This window comes from Chrysemys picta, chromosome 9, assembly GCF_011386835.1.
Source record: "Chrysemys picta bellii isolate R12L10 chromosome 9, ASM1138683v2, whole genome shotgun sequence".
Classification (NCBI taxonomy): Eukaryota; Metazoa; Chordata; order Testudines; family Emydidae; genus Chrysemys; species Chrysemys picta.
This window is the reverse complement of record NC_088799.1, coordinates 9,473,653-9,485,679: the sequence shown is the minus strand read 5'-3', so window position 1 is coordinate 9,485,679 and position 12,027 is coordinate 9,473,653.

Below are 12,027 nucleotides of genomic sequence, written 5' to 3'. Positions count from 1 at the left end.
GAGCAGGAAGAAGCCCTGGAAGACAGCAGCAAGGAACTGGATGAAGCCCCAGTCCTTGGCTGCCAGTTATTGGGACATTTGGCTAGAACCTGGTGTAGTGGGAGGGCTCAAGTTCCCCTACTCGGCACTGAAGAAGCTTGCTTGGAGCCCCTGAGATGGGGATAAGGATGAGTGAAACCAGGGAGAAAGGTGTGAGGGCCCAGAGTTGGAGCCAAAGACCTAATCCAGGGTCTTGGGCTCTGGCTTGTTGGATTGTTATTACAGAAAGGGTGGACATAAATCATGACCTGACCAGAGGGTTGAGTCATGGGAAGAGGTGGACCACTGGAGGACCAAAACAGCTGTCATGAAGGGGTGCCAGAGAGGGACAGAGCTGCTATACCATGCCAAGTCATGAGGAGGCGCTACAGTGGTGAGTGCCCCCTTCACTAGAGATAAGATGCCCCTACATGCCTGTGTAAGGCCCGTACACCATGGAAATCACTCACTTCTACTGCACTATGAAGGGTCCACAGAAGTGGACACTGCACAGCCCTAAGTGGTGGCCTCCCCACCACAGGCTTCCCTGTTGTTGCCACTCCTGGGGAAGGAGCAGGCATGAGGCGGGCATGGGTGCCAATATATCATGCATACACAGCCTGCCATAGCTGGTTATGTGGGTTTGATCACTTTGAATCACTTGTTGGGGCTGAAGATTCCTGTCCTCAGCCCTCCTATCTTTCAGAGCATTTTCCTCAAAGCAAAGCCCTTTATTCAGGCTCAGCTCTCTTTCTGAGGGCTTCGCCCTAGAAGTGCAGGGACTTATGAAACAGCATCCTTTCACCCCACCAGACTGGGAAAGCCCATATTGTAGCTATTAGCGCAGCAATGACAGCAGCATGTGGATAACTAGAAGGCCTTCTCCCTGAGTGCCATTAAACCACTACCTTTTCATGAGAGGAGCACTGAATTCCTCCTCACCCAAATAAAACAGTAAGCCTTTTATTCATTTCATCATTATCTAGGGCTGCCACATTCAAATGATTCTCCAGCAGTCCCTTCATTTCGGAGTACATGTGTTGAGAAGGGATTGGAAGCCTTTTGATTAAGAATAAGAGGTGATGACACTTACAACCAGTGCACGGTTGTTATCATTACCAGGTACCCTCACTTCCACAGAGCTCTCTCTCTAGGTTGCCTCTGATATAAAGCTACTGTACTCTGGGTCTTAATTGAATGGAACTATTCTATAAACACACACACACACATATTCCTTGAATCCCCAAAAAATCCCTAGGGAGGGAGGGATCGAGGGGGGAGGAGAGGAGAGACAGATGTGTTTAGTCCCTAGCAGACTGTGTGAGAGAGAGAAAAAGACTTCTTTGTTCCCTGCAGAACCTGCTTGCCATCCACCAGAAAGTATCTTTTTTCCCCCGGATGTCTAATGAGTGATTTGACCACCCACTTTTAATCCCACGATTTTCTGCTTTTGGCCTGGATTACCATTCACCGAAGGCCACCTTTCCTGCTTAGCTCACCATAAATTTACACAAGACACCTAAGGGAAAACATCTACCCTTTTGACCTTATTTACTGTTCATACATATGACGCTTTAACTCTCTGACTCTGTCGTGGTAACGTCCTCTTGGTAACAACCTGGGAAGGAAACCTGCTATCTACCCATCAGGATCCAATCATCTGTTTCCTGAGATTTTATTCTCATATACATCTTAAATCCATCCAGAAACTGCAGCTGGTGTAATGTTCGCCATACGGCTTGTTCAACAGGGTTTGTTCAGTGCACTGGTAATCCATCATCTCCACTGGCTGTCTATTTTCCTGGCTTATTCTAAGGTGTCAGTTTTGACTTCTATATCCCTAAAAGGCCTGGGACATACCTATCTCTATTCCCATACAGCTGTGGTCAGCAAAGGCACCCTGCTATACCCTCATTGGTATAAAAGACAAAGGGGCTTTTGGCAGGGTATTCCCATTTAGAGCTCTGCTCATTCTGGAATTTGCTCCCTCCATCTTGGGTTGTTATAACCTGAAGTTTGTTAACCCTTTGTTGCCCCTGGCTTGTTCAGCTGGGGAGAGCTCAAGTTTTTCCAGGGTGCCTATATCTTAAAATAAATACTCTTTGTTGTAGAAGGCAGAACTAATGGCCAGGAAAATTATAACCAATGAAAAGAAATACTTCAGTATGTAGTCAGTCTGTGGAATTCACTGCTGCAGAAGGACATTGTGTCAAAAGTGGTAAATATGATTTCATATTGTATCTTGGCTTACATAAAGGGAATCAATCTAATCTCCTAGCTCAGAATGTAAATTGATCCCCCGCAGGAATCAGGAAGGAATTGTTCCTACAGGAATGACAACTAACACTTGATTAAGTACCCTGATATCTTTCTCCTTCTGCTCAAGGGACAAAGGGCAGTGCTTTTGGAACAGGAGGTTCTGAGTTCTGCCCTCGTGGTAAAGATATACAACATATTGGCAAGAGTGATGTTTCTAGAGGGTTCCAGATATGTTGCAGTAGTTCAGTGGATCAGGCACTGGACTGGGATTTAGGAGGCCTTTGTTCAATTCCCTGCTCTCCCACTGGACTTCTGGGTGACCTTGGGCAAGTCAGTTGCATTCTCTGTGCCTCAATTTCCCTATCTATAAAATGGGGGTGATACTTGCCTCCTTTGTGAGGTTCTCTGAGATCTAAAGATGAAAATGGTATACAGGACATAGGTGGTGTTTTATGACAACATTTGACTTGTGTGTCTTGTTAAAGGAATGTATCTATTGCATTATGCAAGACACCTCTTCAAAACTTAAATTTTTTTTAGACTCCATCACTTTTTGCCATCCTGATGTTGAACTACTGTATCCCCGGAAGCATGTCTGTGTGCGTGGGGTGTCTCGGTTTTGATTTAGGATATCTGCAACCTGCAATCTTAGTGCAACAGGACTTGCCAGTCAAGCACGGCAGGAGAACAAAGGGACAAATAAGATGCAGATTCCTTTACATGCTCTCCATCACTAAGTGACACACCCCCCTCCCCAAATATCCTTTTGCATCTCGTCTGCTTCCTGTTAGTCTCCTGTCATGAGGCCTCCTTGCCCACAGCCATCAACAGTTTGCTAACATGACAAAAAAAATAAAAACCAGCTTGACATCCAGAGCAATCTTGGCAGCTAAGCCCCATTCCAAATGTGTTTTCTTAAGCATCACTGACATTTTTTTTCTTTTCCCGTCTTTATTTTTCAAGTCCAGACTTGACTGCTAGCGAGCTGGGGATTTCTGTGGTTGTGCTTGTCATGCTCCAAGTTTTCTTTGTTTGGCAATGTGTGCAGAGTGCTGGTCACCCTCTCCTCTTACTAGATAAAATGCACTGGGATGAAGAGGCTTACTTGCCATCTGATGCCCCACTGAGTGTCAGAGTACATGGGGTATGCATGCTGCTCTTTAGTTTGGGTCATTTGAAATGATAGATGTTGGAGGATGGTAGATTAGCTTCTGTTGAAATCCTAGAGGCTGCCTATGTTGGTAAATGTCATCCAGCGCTCAGCAAATGCATTCAGCTGAAATCAACAAGACCTTGGATTTCAGTCCTAAGTGACCACTAGACGCACTGACAGCTTCTACCCATGGAATAAACACTGCGACCTAATGGCACTTTCTGTAGCGTGCGCTCTCCGAACGCTCCCTATCTCCTCTCCTATTTATAACATTCCAAACTCTACCCAGAACACAAATACATTAACCTCCATTATAAGTGTCTTCAGTGAAAGCAAAGTTAAGCAATTATATTATGATAAGTCAGAGGTAGAGCCTGGTGAATACGTTTTATGTTTAAGCTCAGTGGCAGCTCTGAAAAATAAAAATAAACCTTTTCGGGTCAAACTGAATCTGAAATTTTCCAGAATTTTTGGTGAATCAAAAAAGGTCTGGGTTTTAGAGCTGTTCCAGAGTGGGGATTTGTACCTGGGTCTACGACATCTCCGGTGATTGCTCTAACCACTGGGCTAAAGGTTATAAAAAGGGAATGTGGTGACATCACCACACAGCCACTTTCCTCCTTCCCTTTCCCCAATCTTGTAAGTGTCTGGAGCGATTCATGTCAAATTTGCAAATAGTTTCAAGTTGATCAAAACTGTATTTTTTCCCCTTTAGTGAATAAACTATTTCTTTGAAAAACTTCACCCAGCTCTAGTCACGATGCTGTTTGACTGAGTTGAGTCACACAATCTTACGGTTTCTTTTTGTACGGAGCTTGGATTATAAACTGTGGGATACTGATGGGGGAGATACAGGACTTGGATATTTCTTCTACTTATTGCATTGTTGGGTAACTTGTCTAAGAGTTTCTCCCTAAAGAATCTTTTGAGGGAAGTGTGGTCAGCTGTACAGCGAGCTGGGCTCTGCCATGGACCTGCTGTTTGATCTTGGACAAGTCACTTCCTGTCTCTGGTTTTCTCTCTTATCCATTGTGTTCTGTCTATTTAGTTTATAAATAATTTGGGGAAAGAACTGTCTCTTGCTATGTTTGTGCAGTGCCTTGCATAATGGAGTCCCAGTCTTGGTTAGGCCCTCAAGGTATTATTGTAATAATAATAATTTAACATAATGGTTAATAGTATGGAATAACCATTGTTCTTTGAAAATCAGTACAACAAAAAGGCTAAGGGAAACAAACACGTTTTGATTACACACAAAATGATCAATAAGGTTATGAAAGTGGAGAATTATGTTTTCCCATTTTGTCTGTAGCTCTTTCTCACTCTGTGCTAAGAGTTACACTCCTATTTCTCATAATTTGTAGCCAACTCTTCAACGAGGAGCACGGCCGTTAGAATTTAAGAAGCATTTGACTTTGATGTTAAAAGAAATTAACTGAGGTTGCATTGTTCTGCTGCTGCACCTGTTCCACTCATACACAGAAATGCCAATGTGCACTGTGGCGCCGCTTCACACTGGTGAGATTGGATGCCGTGATCAACCATATGTCAATGAAATTATTCTTTTATCAGTAACTCTGGGTGGGATTGCTTCAGGAGCTGGAAAAATCCAGGAGAGGCCAAAGCAATGGTTTTCAGTACTGGATGCTCAAGACAACAGAGGTGAAATGGCCTGTTGCCCAAGTCCCATATTTTTGGCACACGCAAATACTCATATCTGCAGGCCTGTGTCAACTGAAGCATCTGAATGCAGACTATGGATGTGCCTGTGTTTCAACATTCAGCGTTGTTGTCTTCTAAAATGGGATGTTACTGGCTCGTAGAGCTCAATCCAGCTGCCAGTGGTTTCAGTAGGAGCCTTTCTATTGATTTCAGTGGGAGTTGGATCAGGACCTTAATGAGAATATCAGGTGGGTTGTAGGAGGGGGACAGAGAAAGGAAATGGGAATGGAGCAACGCTGAAATGAAAGAGTTGGGTGCCTGAGCAGCCCAAGAGGAGGAAATGAAGATAGATGGGCTGCTTAGATTGGAAGGCTTTTTGGATAGGGACCATCTGTTTGTACAGGGCCTAGCACAGTGGGGTTCTGATCCATGACTGGGGCTCCTTGGTACTACCAGAATACAAATAATAAGTATTAATGAAATGGGCTTGAGCTGCAAAGCTCAGATCTCATTTTCCCAGGGTGGAGATCTAGAGTTTAGGTTGGGCTCACATCTAACTAAAGAACTCCGCATGAAGATCTGGAGCCTATCTGTAGAAAAGGGTACTGTATAGGAGAGAGCAAAGCAGACCTAGGGAGAAGAAAAGAGAAAATAATGGCCGAAGTACTCTAAAAAGTAGAGCTGAGCAGGAAATGACCTTCCCATCCCATGAAAATTTGAAATTTCAGATCAGAATGAAAAATTATTATTATTTTTTTTTTTTTACTCCTCTTGGTCTGCTCAGTCAGCAACCTTTTCATTTCAGCATCATCCAGTTCTTCATTCTTGAAGAGAATCGCGTTCAACTGTACACACGAACTACAGAAAAGAAAGCTCTCTAATTTAACACCAGTCTTTAGATGGCTACTTTCCCAAAAGCAGCTGTTGGGAGCTTTCTTTCAGATGCCTATTAAGCACCAGCCTGATCACAGAAATCAAAAATGCACAGAAAAGGTTCAATTCATCCCTGGGGAATGCCACTGATGTTGCATTAGGGATGAATTTGGCCCAGATCATTTTTACTGGGCTGTATTGCAACTGAAGGGTTGTATTTGCAGTACTGCCAACGCTTGAGACTTTAACGCAAACATCCAAAAATATTTGGATCAGGTCCTTAGAGAAATTGTAAAATGAAAAGACATTTCCAAAATGTTGAAGTGGGATATTTCAACAATTTTGAAAGTTCTTTCAAAATTGTTTTGAGGCAAGAAATTTGTTGAAATTGACCCTTTTCCACAAAAAGTTTTGGTTCAGACAGATCAACGTTTTTCAACAAAGAAAGTGTTTGTTTTCTCAAATTCCTGACCCGTTCTACTAAGGAGTAGTTGGAGGACCATGTCCCTCATGTTGAGAGATGTCATTCATCATAGTTACCTATGCTCCACACAGATTTGGTATCCCCTTCCCTCTTAATGCTTGAAAATCATTTACATCAGAAATAGACTCATGAAACTGGAGGTACAAAATGTTACTTGCACTGAAGGAATGAGTCCCATAGTTCTTAAGTTTCCACAGATGATTGTTCTGTGTTTCTCATTTTGGGGTTTTGTCATGCATGATGGCCTACATCTGAGCTTCAGCAGTTTGAGGTGTGGATGGCACACAGGAATAAGTAACAGGAACCACAATTTAATAAGCCCAGTGTTGGAGAGAATGTAATTTTAAAACACATTGTCCCAGGTAACTGATGCTTATTGCTGGAATCCAAAGACAAGAGTTTATACTTGGCTGGGAGAAACAAATATATATTGATCTGTTTTGTAGCCATCACCTGATTGGCCTTCTAGGCAAAGAAAAATGCCAGCCCCTATATCAACACTTACTTTTAAGATTTTTCACAGGCAGAGGGTTGCTATCATCAACCCAGAAGAACCCTTCTCTTTGCTCCCCATCCTAATAGCAACAATCAATACACTGAGCATGCACAGTGGATTGTCTTTTTCCATATCTTCGGCTTTTTCCATGTGGCCATATATGGCTTGAATTTGCAGGTCAGGGGTGCAGGTGAAATAGAGGGCTAAAATTCATGTTCTGCTGTGCCAAATGGTGGCGGTAGCTCCAAAGCCTGCAGAATTTCTATTGCTAGCAAGTGCATTATTTCCAACAAATCCTGAGATTGGATTAAAACTCATCAGACTTTTCTTTAAAAAAAAAAAACATTTTGGGCTTTTTTCTTTGCTTTCTGGTTTTCAAACTTTTGGGGTTTAAATGGGTCACAGTTTTCAAGCTTCTCTCTGTAACCCTGAGAGCTAGGCACATTTTTTGAATGAAAGCTGCAATTCTTACATATTCACAGAACTCCAGGAGCTGGAGCTTCAAGAGAACAACCAAATATCACAAGATCTGTCACACCGCAAGTGCAACCTTTCAGTTGCAAGACACCTCAGTAAAAATGATCTGGGCCAAATTCATCCCTAGTGTAACTTCAGGGTGTTACGCCAGGCATGAGTTGAGCCTCATTTGCCTTTTCTGTGCATCCTTGATTTCTGTGATCAGGCTGGGGCTTATTATGCACCTGAAAGAAAGCTCCCAACAGCTGCTTTTGGGAAAGTAGCCATCTAAAGACTGGTATTATGTTGGAGAATTTTCTTTTCTGTAGTTTGTGTTTACAGTTGAAAGCAAATCTCTAAGTCTTGAAAAGGATATAATTATTTGCTTTTACAATTAAATCCATATAAGGGGCTAGCTATTGTTGCATGCTCCTTGAAAACATGCTCTCTTTTGATTACTGTGATATTATTAATCAGTTAATTATCATCACTGAATTAAAATAAAATGCCCAAGTAAACAAATGCCTTTTCTCTAAGGAATGGATTCAAACTCTTTCGTGTTTTGTTTTGGTTGTGTTTGGTTTTCGTTGTTGTCTTTTTGGTTCTTACAGAGGTGCATGTCTCCCTGTCTCTGCAGATCTTCCCCAAATGACAAACACGTGTGCATGCCTACAACTCTCGGAGATTGTGCAGGCCTCCTAAAGGTTGATGCTTTTGTAACAATTCCATCAGACTTCACCACAAGGTATTTGTCTGTCAGCAATGGCCAGCTAAGTGATTAGCTGACACCGCTACTCACTATATGGGTCACTGGCAGAACAGACAGGTTCAAAAATACAAGACATTAGTTCCAAACCCTCCTGAATGCCTTGCCTACTTCATTAAGCTTTAAGCTCAGTTGTCTTGTGCAAGCAAAATAACACATGTTGGCACTTAAAAATAAAAATAAGCTGTTTAAAAATAGCAAACTGACCCCCTGCCTGGAGAGAAATGAATTTTTGAGGGTAGGGATTTCCCCCCCCCCCCCCCCTTCATTAGGGCTAGGCTGTATTTCCGACCTCTGTGCAGGATGGAAATGCACCCCACTTCTCCATTCTGAACACCAGATTTATTTATCGGAACGAAAATTCTGCCCTGTGACTGCATTACATTTCTTGACAATTCAGGCCTTAATTTTTGCATGCCATGTTTGTACATCAGTTCTATTAAAACACAGACCAACGTCCTCCTTCTCTTTACCGCATACAGGAAGTTCATGTTAAGAAACAGTTCCAGTATTTTCATTTCTAGAAACTGGGTATCTAACACTAAATTTTAACATGAGATTTTTATCATTTTACTCTTTCCACCCACACCCCTCCAAAAGCTCTTCACTCAAGCACGATTTTTACCGAGTGCAGGACTGAGAAGTATTGGCGACACGAGACGCAGCTGGCATTTTAGCCCTTGAGATAAAGAGTAGGTGTAAAGGAGGGTTATGATTGTATACAAAGAGCACAAATGCAACAAACTACCATAGGAAGTAGATAAGAAGCACATTCTCTATGGAATATAAAAATCTATGGTCTAACAGAGAAAGATCAGTAATCAAACTAATGGACTGAAAGATGGACAGCCAGTTTTCATTATGACAGGAAGGAGAAAGCAGTTGCTTTCCTATTAAAGCTGCATTTCATGCTGAAGTGGGAAGGTGAAAAGTTGCCAGGCATTTAATGTTTAATTTTTTTTTTTTTTTTTTTTTAGAATTACCCTAATGCTATTCAACATCAAAGTTTCATAAGGGCCTGGTTTCTTGGATTGCCTCCTCTGCACTCATATATGTGAATTTCTCTTGAAGTGATAATGGCTGGTGATGAAAGCTATGGGATGGACTCAAGGTGATCCTGCTGGCCAAAAAAGTTGCACAGATGGAGGAAGTTAAAGAGCAGGTTTCATGAAATATAAAAGAGGCAAGTGTGATTGAAAGTCGGGGGATATATTTAGACGGAACAGGATCATATCCTAGTGCCTAGTTTCCATGGTGTCAAAGTCTTAGCTAAATCCTTATTTCATAAAAAAAAAAGGAGACAGAAACATTCTCTCTCAAATTTCGATTATGTGTCAGAAGGGCAGTAGGATTTGAAGATCTTGTCAACAGACAAAACGGAAGAGTATTATCCTTTTGTGTAGGATTCAGCACAAAAAAGATACAGCTCAGTTGACCACAAATAGAAATGCCAAGAGACACGAGCCAAAGAATAAACTGTACAGTGTGTGTAAAGGACTTTAAATAACTTACACTGGGCTTAAACTACCCAAAAAATATGTTCTGTTAACATTAAGGGTTTGACTTGAGCTTTTAAGAGCAAAGCAATTCAGAGTTCAAAGGCAAAATATCTGTCCTGTTGTGCCTCTGTATATCAGCCCATGGGGATGGCTTGTTTGCTATTGCACTATAGCCATGTGTGAAAATAATTCTTACTGGCAAAAACCACAATTTCCATTGGTTTTGCAGAAAAACCATTTTTTTCCTCAGCTTTTCTCCCACCCCTAAAAGTAAATAAGCACAGGTAAATAACACACATTTGGGTGGTGGCTTTTCCAATGAGAAAACGGCACTATGTCCTTTGCAAAAGTGGTGACTTTTTACCAAGGACCAAACTGACAAACATCAGCATCTGGCACACCGTGATTCTGGGTGTTGCCAAAAACAAATGATAGCCCTGATTCTGGAAATACATAGGCACGTGCTCATCTGTAATATGCCAGCAGCCCCACCATTAGGACCTCACTCCATAAAGTTAAGCATGTGCATAGGTGGTTGCAGGATTGAGGACAATAATACATGATTTGGGGCTCAAGCCAACTATTACTGAAATCAATGGGAGCAAGATTATACCCTGCCTCTGGGAATATGACAGGTGGTGCTTGAGCTGAACAAAACTCATTCTTGGTTCAAATTCACAAAGTCTAATAACAGTCACATATTTATGAGTTTAGCATTTTTCATCCAAGATGCTGCAAGTGAGGCACAGAGAAGGTTAAGTGATTGCCCAGTGTCAGACAGTGAGTTGTGGAAGAGCTGGTAAAAGAACCCATAAGTAGTGACTCCTGGTCCTTTTATCTAACTCCTACATTGCCCTGCCGCCCTAGTCTACATCATGGGGGAAGGGGGTTATATAGCCAATTAAGATATAACTTTTAAAAAAGGAAATCTTTTGAGTGCATCCCCCCAAAAAATATATATATAGTTGGCCACATTTTCCCCATGGTTCTCTTAGAAGTTGTTGCACCATTGCACATGAGGGCAGAATTTGCCTCTTTGAATTTCTAAGGTACTCCTTTAAAGGCCCTAGCTCTGCACTTTGCTGCTCATGGGCATCTCTCACAGATCTGATTGCAAGATGGGTGCCTTAATGTTCAAGCATCCAAGTCAAACCAAATTTGATTTTAATTGAAAAGAATTTTAAAAAAGTAAAACCACAAGTCAAACTCCCTCCCAGCCTGAATCCTTGCATGCCAAGTTTCAGACCTGAGTATATTTAAATTTTTACAGCCAAGCTATAAACCCTTGCAAAAATCTTATAATGGAAATGCTGACAGGCCCTTAACTACAGCAGCGCCAGCGGTCGCTGCTATAATAAAGATATTGCATGTTATCAATAATCCTCTTTTTGGCTGAATCCCTGTATTTCTAAAGAGAAAGGGCTTACTGACTTGGCAAATCTATTTTATAAACTTTGTCTCGGCAAAAGAAGAACCCTATTGACAATGCAACTGAGATCTGGGAAGGCACCACAGCCTGCCTGACTGCAAGATAGCAGCGAGCTGTGTGTCAAAATGGGGCACTTATATTTTTATCTCTGTCCTCTAGAAGTAGTGGGGAAAGAAAATCTTTTTTCTCTGAACAAGGCAGGGTCAGCTGAGTTTATAAAGATTGAGTAAACTGCTGCTCTAGGCCCCTGGGATGGCTTTGATATGGAGAGAGAGTCTTCAATTGCTGCTTTCCATTGGGCAAAGTCCTCCTAATTAGGTAGCGGATGTGTGTGTTTGTTTACATATACCCCTGTTTCTTTGGCAAAGAGGAACAGGATGGTTCTTCCTTCATCCTGGACTAAAATTGAATATGCTAATACTTCTATTTAAATAACAATACATATAGGAAACGCCAGCAGAAATGGATGAGATCTCAAGGATGACTCTTTTTAGTCATTATTCTTTCTTTTTCCAGTAGGAGTTATTTTAAAAAGGTATATTTTTAGTTTGGCGACATAGTGGATTTCACATCCGTTACATTATGTCTCATGCTTCACTTACTATACCCTGAACTTGCTCAAAAGATTGAAATACTCAGTGAAATCTCCTACAGCGAGGACAATGAATCTGATTTATCAAAGGGGAAAAATGGGTATAGTTCAGGTATGATTCTTCACGGCTTTACTCCACTATGTATACCATTTACAGTGGTGTAACTCCATTAGAACCCCCTTGGGTGTGGGGTTTTGTTTTGTTTTCAGATTTAGCAAATCAAGATGGCAGTCGTACTTGCTATTCACCCCTAGCTGAATAGTAGCAAATAATTGTTGACTCTCCATATGGACAGGTATGTGGCGCCTTTCCCCCAATGGACTAGAACCGACTGGATCT